The sequence below is a fragment of the Pogona vitticeps genome, chromosome 2 (genome assembly GCF_051106095.1).
Source record: "Pogona vitticeps strain Pit_001003342236 chromosome 2, PviZW2.1, whole genome shotgun sequence".
NCBI classification, from domain to species: Eukaryota; Metazoa; Chordata; class Lepidosauria; order Squamata; family Agamidae; genus Pogona; species Pogona vitticeps.
In genome coordinates this window covers 176049526-176064629 of record NC_135784.1, presented here as the reverse complement: position 1 = coordinate 176064629, position 15104 = coordinate 176049526, and the positions used below count along the sequence as shown (strand labels likewise).

The following is a 15104-nucleotide window of genomic DNA, read 5'->3' as shown; positions in this document are numbered from 1 at the left end:
AGAATGAGCCGTCCCCTCACAAATACAGCATAGTACAGGAGAGTAAAACCATGGAGAGAGAAAAGGAAGGAGAAATTAAAGGAACAAAAGAACTAGCAGCAGAGACGCGTGAGGAGAAAAAGGGAAGAGACAGCCACGTGGGAGAACTAGAAAGGTCTCGAGGAGAGAGAGAAGTTATGAGGGAAAAGCCATTAAGACAGAGACCGAGGCGAAGGAGAAAGGTAGGAGAAGTCAGGACAGGGAGCGAGTAGACGTTTTCTTGACAACCGAGATAGGAGAGACTTCTACCGAGACTGAGAAAGTGATTGTGTACCTGGAACAGGAGACAAAAGATATAGGGAAAACAGGACATGTCCTCTCAGTACCACGAAAGAGGGTTGCTGAAAGAGTAGAGGATCCAGGAGAGGGGACCTCCTCTAAAGCAAGTTACCACCCGATTATTCTGGGATTGAGTCCTATTGAATGGACCGTCATAGTCTATCCCAGGATTTCCGGTCTGGAGGGACCAGCACACACGGTGGACCCGAAGATGGTGACAGAGCAACCTGTAGGGGTAGAATGGGCTCGTCACTTGTGTTGCGGGACACTGTGTGTGCGGCATAATCAGCGTTTGAAGGAAGCAACCAAAACAGAATAAGAGAGAAAAACCTGTTGTTAAAAGAGGTTGATGAGAATTCTTTGTTATCGTTATGGGAGGAATCCCCTCCACAGTTATTTATTTGTTGTTCAAATGAAGAAAAGACTCAGTTGGTGTTAATAATAAAAATTCTTTTATTCAAAATTCTGCTTCATTGTTTTTGACCCAAGGAGAGGAACAGCCAGATATGAACCCAGAACTTACTCACAATGGCACCCAACCCGGGGCTGTTCCGAAATCTGTAAAAGAAAACGAACACAGTTTAAAGTAAACCATTGCAAGACAAGAAAAAATAATAAATTTATTGGCAGAACAACAAAGCATGATTTTAGCTCAAATGGCTAAGGGTACTGAAAGAAAGAATTCCAAAGAGGAAGATGTTTTAAAAAACCCTTGGATAGCTGGACCCACTCCAATTAGATTACAAAAGATGACAGCGGAAGACAACCCAGAAGCTTACTTAAACACATTTGAGAGAGTAGATGTGGCAGCCGGTTGGCCCAGAGAGCAGTGGACTTTAATACTGACACCCTGCCTGTCAGGAAATTTGCAGGAGATTGTCGACACTCTGGCCCCTGCTGCATCATTACAATACGACATGGTGAAGTCTACTATTTTACAAACTCTAAACTTGAATGAAGAGGCTTATAGGAAAAAATTTAGGAGCTTGAAACTAAAAACAGGAATCCATCCTCGCACATTGGTTCAAAAGATGAAAGCTAACTTGGTGAGATGGATCAAACCTGAAGAAAAGACTAAGGAACAAATATTAGAAGAAATAGTCTTAGAACAGCTAATTACTGCTCTTAACTCTGGTACTAGATCTTGGGTTCAGAGGAATCACGCACGTGATCTGGAAACTGCTCTACGATTGGTTGAGGACTACTGCACAGCAGAAGAAGGATATCACAAGAATAGTTGGGCAAGTCTCAACAAGATACGTGGAAAGGAGAAGATGGCATCAGAGGGGAACGCAGGAGCTGCTGCACGTGCAAATGTGACTACAAAGGAAGGCAAACCTGAAAAAGCTGAGTCTCATAGGTTTCCCGGGACTAAACATAGAATAATGGAGGCGTTTCCTAGTTGGAAGGAACCGAGTGAATTCAAAGGAACTTGTTTTGGTTGTGGGTCCGAGGGACACCAGAAAAAAAACCTGCCCCGGCATCGACTGCTCATGGGTTAATCAATGGAACCGGGTGAAAAGAAAGAAGGGACTTAGCGAAAAATGGGAAGTTATTACACGGGTTAATGGGAAACCGAAAACTGCCTTAATTGACTCTGGGAGTGGAAAAACTCTGGTTAAAGAGGTTGAAGGGATGTAAAAAAGGGAATTAATGATAAGATGTATTCATGGTGATGTGAAAACTTATAAAACTGCTTGTGTCACAATTGAAATTGGGAATGAGAAATGGAGAATGGAAGTGGGAATAGTTCCCAGCTTGACCAATGAGATGTTAATTGGGAGGGATTGGGAAGGTATTAACGAATTGATAAATGCACAAGAAGTATTACAAAATGAATGTGAAAAAACAAATGTGGATGACTTTATTGTGGGAGTTTCTAGGGAAACGACACGACTTTGGCAGCAAGATGATGAGACTCTATCGAGGATTTTTGAAAATGCTAAAGCAGATGGGACTTTTAAAAATGGAGAAGTAGGGTTTGAGTTACATGATGGATTATTGTATATCTGTGGAGGGGACAAAACAACTGGTGGTCCCACAAAAATGGAGAGAAAAGGTTTTATATTTAGCTCATGATATACCTATGGCAGGACATTTGGCTGTACACAAGATGAGTGCAAGGGTCTTACAGAGGTTTTGGTGGCCGAATGTTTAGAAAGATATTGAAAATTACTGTAAAACATGCAAGCAATGCCAATTGACGCAGTCTAAGCCTAATCCTGGAGCAGAATTGATACCAATGCCTTTAGTGGATGCTCCCTTCAAAAGAATTGGGTTAGACATAGTGGGACCTTTGACAAAATCTGCTGGAGGACACAATTATATATTAGTTATTGTAGATTATGCTACTAGGTACCCAGAAGCAATACCTTTAAGGTCTACGACTGCTAAGATTTTAGCGAAAGAATTGATGCATGTTTTTTCCAGACTGGGATTTCCCAAAGAAGTAATTACCAACCAAGGGTCTAATTTTATGAGCCTAACCTTGAAAGAAATGTGAAAATTGCTAGGTGTGAAACCCATCCATACTACGGTCTATCATCCCCAGACAAACGGATTAGTGGAGAGATTTAATAAAACACTAAAAAATATGCTTAGAAAATTAGTTATAGATAAACCCAAACAATGGCATTTATTAATTGCTCCATTAATGTTTGTTATAAGGGAGGTACCTCAAGAATCCACCGGGTTTTCTCCTTTTGAGATGTTATATGGTAGAAACCCCAGGGGAATTTTGGATTTAGTAAAAGAGAAATGGGAATCTGGGAAAGATACATCGCAAATGCAAATTAAGCAAATTATAGAAATGAGAGAACACTTAGGACACATCTCCAAGGAAGCTAGGGAGCAATTAAAGAAAACTCAACACGGGAAGAAAAGATATGATAAAATGGTAGAAAAGAGACCATTTGAAGTTGGTGATAAAGTTTTATTATTATTGCCATCTGAACAATCTAAATTGTTCGCTAGATGGCAGGGCCCTTACACAATAACTAGGAGACTCAATGAAGTTAATTATGAAATATGTACTCACAATAAGAAGAAGGAATTAGGGGTGTACCATGCTAATTTATTGAAGAAATGGAAAGAAAGAGAAGTCTTTTTAGGAGAGGCGGAAGATGTAGGTTTAGAGCCGGATGTTAAAAATTGTAATCTTCCTACGCAAGAGTTGCAACTGAGTGATGAACTGACTGTCTTTGAAAAAACTAAAATAAGGGAATTAGAGCAAGAGTTTAAAGATGTTTTCTGTAATAAACCAGTTACAACTAATATGAGCATACATTGTATTAACACGCTCCCAGGCAAAGTGGTTAGAGTAGGAAGCAGAAATTGGCCATTTCATCTAAGGAAAAAGATAAACAAAGAAGTGGATGAGATGCTGGCTTTGGGAGTAATTGAGCCCTCATATAGCCCTTGGAGAAGTTACCCAGTGATGGTACCTAAATCGGATGGAAGCATCAGGCTATGTATAGATTTTAGAGGACTAAATGAGGTATCCAAATTTGATGCCTATCCTATGCTGAAAATTGACGATTTGCTAGAAAAAGTAGGAGGAGCCAGGGTCTTGAGCTTCTTAGACCTGGTGAAGGGATATTGGCAAATTCCATTAATAAACAAAGAACACTGGATGGATGTGACAAAGTGGTGGCAGTGATGGGATGTGATTAACAGTCCAGTAAGCCAAAGTAAAAAGTGAATTTCCTGAGCTTAAGAGACCTAGTAGTCTGGTACTGTAATGAAGGAGTGGGACCCTTGAAAGTATCTTGGTGAAAAGCTTAAAAGGGACTCCTGATTGCAGACCTGGGAAAGACTAAGGATAGGAAAAGGCTCAGAGGAAAATTCAATAGTTTAAGGTTACATCACACTTTATGTGAAAGACCAGTAGGCTAGCTCGAGATCCCAAGCTCTGAGAGGGGAGCACTGAAGTGACAAGTGGAGGCCAGGGTCATAAATTAGCTGTGACAACCCCAGACCTACTGGGATGTGCCACAGTTTCACTAAGCTGCCACCAACCATTCCCTATAAGAAGTCACACAGACCAGGGATGGATTTTTAACAAATAAAAGAACAAGGTTTATTTACATAACACACAGGGAAAATAAAATGATCAAATGAATAAGATACAGTAACGTGGCTTAGTCTCAATCATACATACACTAGTTTGGTTCACACAGAACGCATTTAACTAAAGCACAGACCCTGAACCTATTAGTTCTGGCTAACCCTACAGACACCTGAACCTATCAGGTTGGTACTGACTGACACACAGTAGTACCCTGTCTGACACACAGACTCCCACTCAAGCTTCTTCTCTCAGCTCTTCTCCTACTTCTCCTTCTACTAAGCTTCTCCACATATATATACAGTACAGCCCCTCCTCCTGATGTCCCGCCTTCCACTCCCCATAGGATGGAACTTTCCCTCCAAACCCATGACAGACAGGTAACATCAGTGCTGTATGTAACACCTCCCCTCTTTATAAGTTGTTTTGTAGGGGGAAAGCTAAGGTGCTTTTCACCAAAAAACAACCTGGTTAAAACACACAAAAACAGTTATACATACAATATCATACTTACTTATACTTATACTCTAAGTTAAACATTTACCATTTACAATACATCAAGTTACCTTTATTCATACAAACCAATCATGTTTAATAAACAGGTACATTTAACTTTTAGTCATCAAAATATATACATAGTCCATGTTTCTTTCGCCGTCTTCATTCTTCGGGTCTTCTTGACAAGGCGTCAGCAACACAGTTCACTGACCCTCTGACCACCTTCACTTCAAAGTCATAGTCTTGCAGGTTTAAAGCCCACCTCATAAGTTTACTATTGTGGGTTTTCATTGTCTTTAACCATTGCAATGGTGAATGGTCAGTGCACAGAATAAAATGTCTTCCCCAGATGTAAGGCTTGGCCTTCTGGATCGCGTAGACTATGGCCAGGCACTCCTTTTCCACGGTTGCCAAATGTCTCTCACCTTTCTGGAGTTTCCTACTCAGGTAGGACACTGGATGCTGGTCACCATTTTCATCCTCCTGGCAAAGAACTGCTCCTACCCCGCTGTTAGACGCATCGGTGTAAATGATGAACTCCCGGTCGAAGTCTGGAGCACGCAGCACTGGATAGTTGATGAGGGCCTCCTTCAACCTCTGGAACGCCTCCTCACAGTCGCTGGTCCACGGGATGCGGTCATCAGTTTTCTTCTGCGTCAGATCGGTCAGCGGAGTCGCTATCTCGCTAAACCTCGGGATGAACTTTCTGTAGTAGCCCACCAACCCAAGAAATGATTTGACCTTTTTCTTGGTGTTGGGTCTGGGCCAATCACGAACTGCTTCTATCTTGGCCTCTAGGGGTTTTATCACTCCTGCCCCTACTATGTGACCCAAGTATATTATTTCTGGGCTACCCAGCTGCAGTTTGTTCTCTTTGCAGAGCCTAGGCCAAAGCACTTCCTCCCCTGGGTTACAGTGCCTCTCCCTGGCTCTCTGGTCATCCCAAGCTTTCTTTCTGACCTTTTGAGCTTGCAGGGTCTCTGCTGCTAGCTCTAGGTTTCTCTTTAGGTCATTCCTTAAAGAGTCTATATATGTCACAACATCTTGTGGGTCATCCTGGGTGATCTGCTCCCAATTTTGTTTGATCAAATCGAGTGGCCCTTTCACCCTTCTCCCACACAAAAGTTCAAACGGACTGAACCCGGTACTGGCTTGTGGCACTGATCGATAAGCAAACAAAAGGGATTGCAGCTTCTGGTCCCAATTGTTTGGATTCTCTGCCAAGTAAGCCCTGATCATGCGCATCAGAGTCCCATTGAACTTCTCCGTTAACCCATTACTTTCAGGATGATAGGCAGTGGTTTCCTTGTGTTTAATTCCACAGATTTGCCATAACCGTTTCATGAGCTTCGATGTAAACGACGCGCCCAAATCTGTGATTATTTCTGAGGCAAATCCCATCCTGGACATATACCCCACCAAGGCATCTGCCACTGTGTTAGTTTCAATGTTAGTCAAGGGTATGGCTTCAGGGTACCTCGTGGCATGGTCCACAATGGTGAGAATAAACCTGTTCCCCCTCTTTGTGGCCTTGGGCAAAGGTCCCACAATATCAACCCCTATGCATTTGAACGGAGTGTCAATCACAGGCAAAGGGCACAACTTTGCTTTGGTCCTGTCACGATTATTCCCCTGCCGCTGACACACATCACATTTTTTACAGAACTCCCTGATCTGCTTCCCTATGTCAGGCCAGTAAAAATTCTGTGTGATTCTCTGCTGTGTCTTGTTCACCCCTAAGTGCGCAGCAAACATGTCAGAGTGCCCCCTTTGTAAGATCATGGGGCGATACTTTTCAGGTACCACTAGCTGACTTCTGATCCCATCTCCCCCTTTTGAGATATTCCTCAGGGTCTCTCTATATAAAATCCCCTTTTTCTCTAGAAATCTCACTGGGGTTTCAGGTGTTAGCTGGGCGTCTGTCACCTGTTCAAAACACTTTTGGAGAGTGGCGTCTGCCTTTTGCTCTTGGCCAAATCTGCTGTCTGTGGTTAAGGTTTCCACCACAGCTTCGGCACTCCCCTCTGCTTCCGTCTCGGGCTCATCAGTACCCCCCTGAACTGTCCCCGTGGTGGCTTGTGAGCTTGTAATCACTAGCACCCGTTTCACATGTTCAGCCAGGTCATTTCCCACGAGCACGGCTGCTGGCAGAGTCGATGAAATCGCTAGCCGCCAAACTCCCCTCCAGCCTTGAAAGTTCACAGGTATCTCCACTACTGGCAGTGAGATCACCTGCCCCTCAATCCCTGCCACCTTTATGCTCTCATTTGGGATTATATACTCCCTAGGAATAATATCTGGATGGCACAGGGTCACCTGGGAACAAGTATCCCTTAGCCCCCGATACTGATGGTCAAGTATTCCTACATCCACCCCTGCGGTTTCAAACAACTGTGAATCTGTTCTCACAAGTAAGCAGCGCTTGACCTCCACAAGAGGACCATTTTCCTCAGCCTGATCAGCAGATGTAACTGTTCCAGATTGAGTAGCCATGGCAACAGGCTCCCTCAGTGACAAGGAGCTTTGCTCTTTCTGGACACAGAACACAGCTTTTGGCTTGGTTCCACTCGAATCATGAGGCACATTTCCTTTTAACTGCTTTAATTTCTCACACTCTGAGATTAGATGGCCCTTTCCCTGACAGAAATAACATTTTCTGCTATATTTTGAGTCTTTCTCATCTTGTTTTGGTTTTCCCTCCAAAATCTGAGGTCTTGGTGGTTTCATGTCTGAGGGCTTCCCTTCACCATGGGCCCCTCCCACTTGCTGGTTTTTCCCTGGTCCCTGAGAGTACTTGCTGTAGGTCTCCTTAGGTTTATCTACAGATTTCCACTCAGCACCTAAGGGTTTTCTTATTTGATAAATAAAATCTGCGATCTCGGCCGCCTCCGCCACAGATTTCGGTTTCCTTTCCCTCACCTGGAACTTCAGTTCCCCATGCAGGACTGAATAAAACTGTTCCAGCGCTATCAGGTCTTTGAGCTGCTGGTAGGTCTCTGTCCCCTCCTGCGACAGCCATTTCTCTAGCAGCCTCACCAGTTGGGCCCCCACTTGGGTAAAAGTCTGCTCTGGTTTCTTGGTGAGTGACCTGAATCTCTGCCTCAGCTGTTCCGCATTTATCCCATGTCTGGCAAACACCAGTTTTTTAAACTCTGCAAAATCTTTCATCAGTTCCTCTGGCATCTCTGCATAGACTTCTGCCAGGCTGCCACTGATTAAAGATCTCATGATGGTCATCTTCTCAGTTTCCCTTACTGAGAAGTCCACAAACGCTCTTTCCACGAGGGAAAAGAACACCTCAGGGCAATCTCCCTTGTGGTATACAGGGAATTTCTTCAGGTCAGTTTTAGACAATTGGCCTCCCTCAGAATCCCTATTGTTATTATTGTTCTGATTCATCAGTTCCAATTTTCTTAACTCAAACGCCATTTTCTCTCTCTCCAATCTTTCTTCTCTTTCCATTCTCTCTCTCTGCAATTCCATTTCAAATTGTCTTTGTTTCTCTCTTTCCCTTTGCTCCATCTCCCTCACCCTCAGGTCATGCTGTTGGGCTATGAGCAATTTTCTGAGTTCTGGGTTCTGTTCTCCCGCGCTCTCATCCTGCACTGAGCCAAATTCATCCTCAGAACCTTGGTCTACCTGTGGGTCTTTCACTTCACCCATTTCTGCCATTTGGCTTCGAGTCAAGGGCATAATCCCCCCCCCAGAACAGGCTGCTCTCAAAAGTCAAGCCTCAAAATAAAGCGACCACTTTTTTTTTCTTTTCTTTCTTTTGCCTCAGAACCAGCCTTCGATAGATTGCTGCTGTTCTTCAGCACTAACTTGCAACTGTAGCCAGCCAGAGTCTACCCCCCTCTGCTAGCCCTCTCAGCAGGCAGGCTAGATCACTGCTACTTCACACAGTTTTGCCTCAGCTTTTTTCCCGCCAAAACCGGTTGCCTCAGAGCTCCCTAATCTAGTCTCCCCAGTTGGCACGTTCTTCCACTAGCGCACCTCCCCGTGAGGTACGCCTAGAAGATTACCTACGCGCCCTCAGATTGTCCCTGACTAGACCCCCCTTGCTCTGGGCACACTTGCCAAGGCTTTGCTGGACCACTGGACAACTGGACCAGTCGTATCCCACACGCTGGACACCAATCAATGTGACAACCCCAGACCTACTGGGATGTGCCACAGTTTCACTAAGCTGCCACCAACCATTCCCTATAAGAAGTCACACAGACCAGGGATGGATTTTTAACAAATAAAAGAACAAGGTTTATTTACATAACACACAGGGAAAATAAAATGATCAAATGAATAAGATACAGTAACGTGGCTTAGTCTCAATCATACATACACTAGTTTGGTTCACACAGAACGCATTTAACTAAAGCACAGACCCTGAACCTATCAGTTCTGGCTAACCCTACAGACACCTGAACCTATCAGGTTGGTACTGACTGACACACAGTAGTACCCTGTCTGACACACAGACTCCCACTCAAGCTTCTTCTCTCAGCTCTTCTCCTACTTCTCCTTCTACTAAGCTTCTCCACATATATATACAGTACAGCCCCTCCTCCTGATGTCCCGCCTTCCACTCCCCATAGGATGGAACTTTCCCTCCAAACCCATGACAGACAGGTAACATCAGTGCTGTATGTAACACTAGCTGGGTTGATTGCAAACCATACGGTAGAGTCTTAAATCAAGGAAATATTTCTGAACCCTTTTGGTGTCTGGAGGCAAATAGAAACATTGTCTCAGACCAAGGGACTGGCTGGGTGCCAGAAAAAGAAATATAGTAGCCATTCATGGATGCTGCCAACAGAGTGCTACAAAGTATCTAACTCTCTAACTCAAAAGGGAAAAAAGTATTTTAAACCGAGGCTTGTCTGTCTGCCTCTGAAACAAACTAACCAACTTGTCTAAAGAAATACATAAATGCCTTCTAAGAGAGGAAAAGATTGTGATGGAAGAAGTTGATCCTGAGGAGACACAACAAGGGTTACTTCAGGAAGTTGAGGGAAATGAAGTTCCTATAGCAGTGGAACAGGAGGGTGCCTCAGAGAGAGAAATCCCAAGATTTTGTGAAATGGAAATTGGAGAAGGAGTTACAATTAAAAGAATTACAGCTCAAAGCTGAAACTGAAGCCAGATAGCTCAAAGCTGAGGCTGAAGCCAGACAGAGTTTGAGAGGGAAAGAGAAAGGGAAAAAGAAAAAAGAAAGAGCTGAAGCCAGACAACTGGAAATAGAAATGAGAGAAAAAGAAATGGCCATGAGGGGAAAAGAGATGGAAGACCAAAATGAAACAATTAGAATTAACAGCCCTAAATAACAACAACAACAACAACAATTGTTATTGTTATTGTTATTGTTGTTGTTGCTATTGTTGTTGTTGCTATTGTTGTTGTTGTTGTTGTTGTTGTTGTTGTTGTTGTTGTTGTTCTTCTTCTTCTTCTTCTTCTTCTTCTTCTTCTTCTTCTTCTTCTTCAGTGGCTGAAGAGATTTCAAAAGTAGACCTTAAAAAATTCCCTCAATTCAGAAAGGATGATAACCCTGAAGCATTCTTAATTCTGTTTGAGAGAGCCTGCAGGGACCATGGGGTTGGAGAATCAGAGAAAATGATCATTTTAAGAACCCAAATAAGTGGAGAACTTGCTGAAATATATTCCCAAATGCCCCAAGACCAAGCAAGAGAATATGAGGCTTTTAGAAAGCTGGTTTTTGCGAGGTTTGGAATTAAGAACCCAAATAAGTGGAGAACTTGCTGAAATATATTCCCAAATGCCCCAAGACCAAGCAAGAGAATATGAGGCTTATAGAAAGCTGGTTTTTGTGAGATTTGGAATTAATGCTGAACACCTCAGAAGAAAGTTCAGGGCATTGACAAAGAGACCTGAGGAATCATATTCCCATTTAGGAGCCAATATGGTCAGATACAGTGGTGCCCTGCTTGACGCTTACCCCGCATAACATTGAAATCGCTTTACAATGAGTTTTTTGCGATCACTATTGCTCAATGTCAGACATCCAAAAATAAAGGCTTTAGTCTACAGAAAGAAAGGGGAACTGTACCAAAGAAGGTTTACTATGTCCAACAGCAGAAAGAGAACTTTGAGGCAGTTCAAAATGGCACTTTAACTAGAAAAACAGAGTGTCAGGAGCAACTGCCACCTATAGCAGAGATTGTTCACTGCTACTATATTAAAAGCAACATGGAGTTCATACGTTGTTCTGGGGAAAATATTTATATTAATAACATCGAATATCTAGCATTGAGAAACTCTTGCTCTCAAATAACATGTCATACTGATATTATTCCACAGGGGGATATAATTCCAAATGAGAAAATTACAGTAAAAGGAATTGGGACAGAATTAATTAATCTACCTGTGGCTAAAGTACATATAAAGTATAAAGAGTGGTTGCTGTGGGTTTTTTGGGCTCTTTGGCCGTGTTCTGAAGGTTGTTCATCCTAATGTTTCAACCCTAGAACCATATTTTAATATGGTTAAAGAAGGACCAATAATCCCTGAGAACCCTGAGAGATACTTTATGGAGAAAGGCCTATTATATAGAGAGGTCTTAGTAAATCCTCAGAGAGGAGGGGAAAACAGTCACAAACAACTAATAATCCCTACTAAGTACAGAAAATGAATTATAGAAAAGGGACATACAGACACGTGTACTGCTCATTTAGGGATCACACGAACTAAGCAGAGAATAGCTCAAAATTTTGACTGGCCTGGAATGGGGAAGCAGATAAAGTCATATTGGGAACGCTGTGACATATGGCAGAGGCAGGGTGCTGGCAATGACAACAATAAAGCAAAATTGTGCCCTGTACCAATTATATCAACGTCAATTCTACGCATAGGCATGTACAATGTGGGACCATTACCTAAAGTAACCATAAGGGGAATGTCACTCACTTCCAGATTAATGAAAAGGCTGTGGCAACTGTGTGACATAGCTCATACTATATCATCCCCATACTATACTCAGACAAATGGATTAGGAGAGAAATTTCATGGGACCCGATTGTGAAGGATCAGAGCTTATGCCAATGCCTGGGATCACCAAATACAACCCTTGGTATATGCAGGCCTGTCTGTACCCCAGGAAAGCACCGAGTTCAGTCCTTTTGAGATGCTGCTGGGATGGAAAGTGCAGGGACCCTGGGATTTACACAGACAAAATTGGGAGAAACAACAGGGAGAATACCCAGAGACAGTGATCCAGTACATGGATAATTTAAGGAAATCCTGGCAACAATCTCTAAAGTTAACCACAGAAAACTTGCAGAGCCAACAAGGGAAGCCAAAGCTGGGGTTCGGTAAAAAGGCCAAAGACCAATCGTTTAGTCCAGGAGAGAAAGTCCTGAGACTGAGGTCTATAAAAAGGATGAAGATGCAAATAACCTGGGCAAATCCTGTTAGAATAAAATACAAGATGAATGAAATAAATTACATAATTCAGAAGGAAAGAGAGGAAGGCCAAAGAGTGGTCCATGGGAACTCGATCAAGTTTAGAAAAGTTACGGTAGCATAGAGGACTTGTGTTTAGGGAAAATAAACAAAGGACACTGGGTGGACGCGACACAATACATTTAGCATTACAATATATTTAAATATACCCAGGTATCACAGACTCAATCTAAGAAGTTGGGATGGTACTGATCTCATTTGCAATGCTAGTAGTAGTTTTAACCGTCTACCAATGAGAGGTGAAGTGTTTACCTGTTCCACATACCTTAATATTTTACCTCTTCTTTTATTTTTGGATGTGCCCAGCCAGGTTGCTTGGTTGTTCTGGCATGTCCTTTTCTTTTTCTTTAACATTTGGGTTTCCCATTCAAATTCAAGCACATTTTTCAGTGGTTCCTTTTTACATATGCTCCTAGTGCAAAAGCAAGTATACTGCTTTACAATATTTATCATGTTTTACCTTGAAAGCAGTTATTAAAACAAGTAATACATGTTGACAAACAATTAAATACATTATGAACTTTAAACAATGAACAATTAGTCATATTCTTTTATTTGAGTCTTCAGTCTAGCTAAGTGAGGAGTTCAGCAGTCCTAGAATGCAAAAAGCATATCTTGAAACAATTTCTATAAAAGTAATTTCTCTAAAATATTAAATGTTTGGTATGTTGTAACAAACTTATCTCCCCCCCCCCGGTTACTCTTATAATCCTTAATCTGTGTGCAAGCTTTTCAGACAATGCTATTACCCATAACAGGCCCAATCACATTTTGATTTCGATTTTAAGGTCTTTCCAATATTTTGCTACTATAAGGAGTGCTACTACCAACAAAAATGAGATTAGTTGTCTATGAATTAATTTTTCATGAGGACCCTGTAAGACTGACTGTAATGATAGTTCACCTCTAAAGATGGTTTTTATTCCTGTTACTTTTTCCATTACGGTTACCACCTTTCCACATAACTCATTAACTTTTGGGAATTCTAGCCTCATATGTAAGTATACTCCTTTGACTTCACTTCTTCCATCCCACTGGTGATATACTGTGTTTTCCCAAAAATAAGACAGGGTCTTATATTAATTTTTGCTCCAAAAATACATTAGGGCTTATTTTCAGGGGAAGTTTTTTTGTGTGTACAACAATCTACATTTATATAGATTCAAATACAGCCATGTTATCTTCTTTTGGTTGCTGCACAATGGTGGAGGGCAGGGTTTCACTTAACTAGGGCTTATTTTTGAGGTATGGCTTATATTATGAGCATCCTGAAGAATCATACTAGGTCTTGTTTTCAGGTTAGGTACTATTTTCAGGGAAACAGGGTATTATTACTGCACAAAAATACCAGTAACTTATTAGGACTTAAGCACCATCTCTGTATGATTTCTCATTTCTTTAACTTTTGCTGAAATTGATGCATGGGTGGGTTTACCAGCAAGTATCCCTCTGAGGGTATGATCAGAAGGAGATCTGTCCCATGGTTTGGTTCATGTGTGATTGCTTGGATCGAACCAAAGTGGGTGGCTTAAACTGTCACTTAGCTTAAACTGCTTCACGGTATTGGGAAGTTGAAAGCTTCTTCCTGCTCATGGAGGGAGAGAGGGAAGAGGATATTTTTTTAAAGCCCTTGTAAGGACGTACTGGTTCAGCAAGCCGATTAAGTGAGCATTTAGCTCTAGTGTTTTCTTAGCTTACTGTGTGTCCAACTTTTTGCCTCCTGAGTTGTGCTGTTGTTTGAGTTTCTGTATTTGTGTTATGAGTTCTTTCTTGGTTCCTTCTTTTCGTCTTTTAGATCTTGCTCCTTCCTGTATGAAAGTGCTTCTCAATGCTGCTTTCATAATTTCTTCCAGTAATACTTTTGTAATGTTTTGGGTGGAGTTTCCGTTATAACATTGATTATAATTTTAGATTTTCTCTATAAATTCTTGGCAGGCCATAAAGTCGGCACTTAGTCTCCATTTGTGTCTGTGGATTTGAGGAGCAATCTCTCATTTTATCACTAGAGGAGCATGATCAGTTACTGTATTGTCATCCTTCATTTTCAGATGGGCATTTAACTCACTATTTCCTGCACTGCAGGGATGGGCTGATTCACTTTTCCCAGAGATCATACAGAGTAAACCAGCCCATCCCCAGGACGTTGCTACTTACAGCTGTTGGAATGAATACTGTACAGTACTTCTGAAAATGCCAAACTTGGTAAAACAGAATGATGGGTTAATTTCCCTATTTAGTAAGGGCCCTGAGAGGATGTGGTAAGTTTTGAAATTTCATTGTGCTATAATTTAAAATTTACCAAAATTATTTTAGTTTCAGTTTTATGAGATCCTTTCTGCACAAGAATTCATTCAAATCTGTTTATGTCCCCCGACTGAGACTGGTTTCTTGGCTCTTTGGCCCACTATTTACTATGCATCTGTCTGTTTATGTACACACGTATATAAAACACTAGTTTTTAAGGCTCCACATTTTCCTTTAAAGGGGAAAAAAAGGTTAGCTCTATAGCGAGAACAAAGAAAATTCTCCAGAAGAAGTAACTTCTGTGATGTTAACAGCATTTTAAAAAAAGCCCATTAAAACCCCAGCAACTAATCTTCGTACCAAGTTTCGCCAGAGCCGGAAGATACTGCGGGACAAAGCAAGTAAGGACAGAGAGGAGGGCCTTGAAGTGGCTGAGCGGGTCCCTCCAAAGCTCCCAAACTTCCTATTGGGCTGATCCCATGTCACTCCACGGCGGAAGGCTCAA

At 42.0% G+C, this 15104-nt stretch overlaps 1 long non-coding RNA gene across 1 annotated transcript; it reads right to left on the bottom strand.

Annotated features, from left to right (window-relative positions):
* Positions 1–753: 753 nt before the first annotated feature.
* On the bottom strand, positions 754–15096 carry LOC110081194 (uncharacterized). Its single transcript, XR_002300919.3, has 3 exons — positions 14960–15096; positions 12621–12767; positions 754–876 (listed from the first exon to the last, which is right to left on the bottom strand). It is a non-coding gene; the product is annotated as an uncharacterized LOC110081194 (long non-coding RNA).
* Positions 15097–15104: the final 8 nt, after the last annotated feature.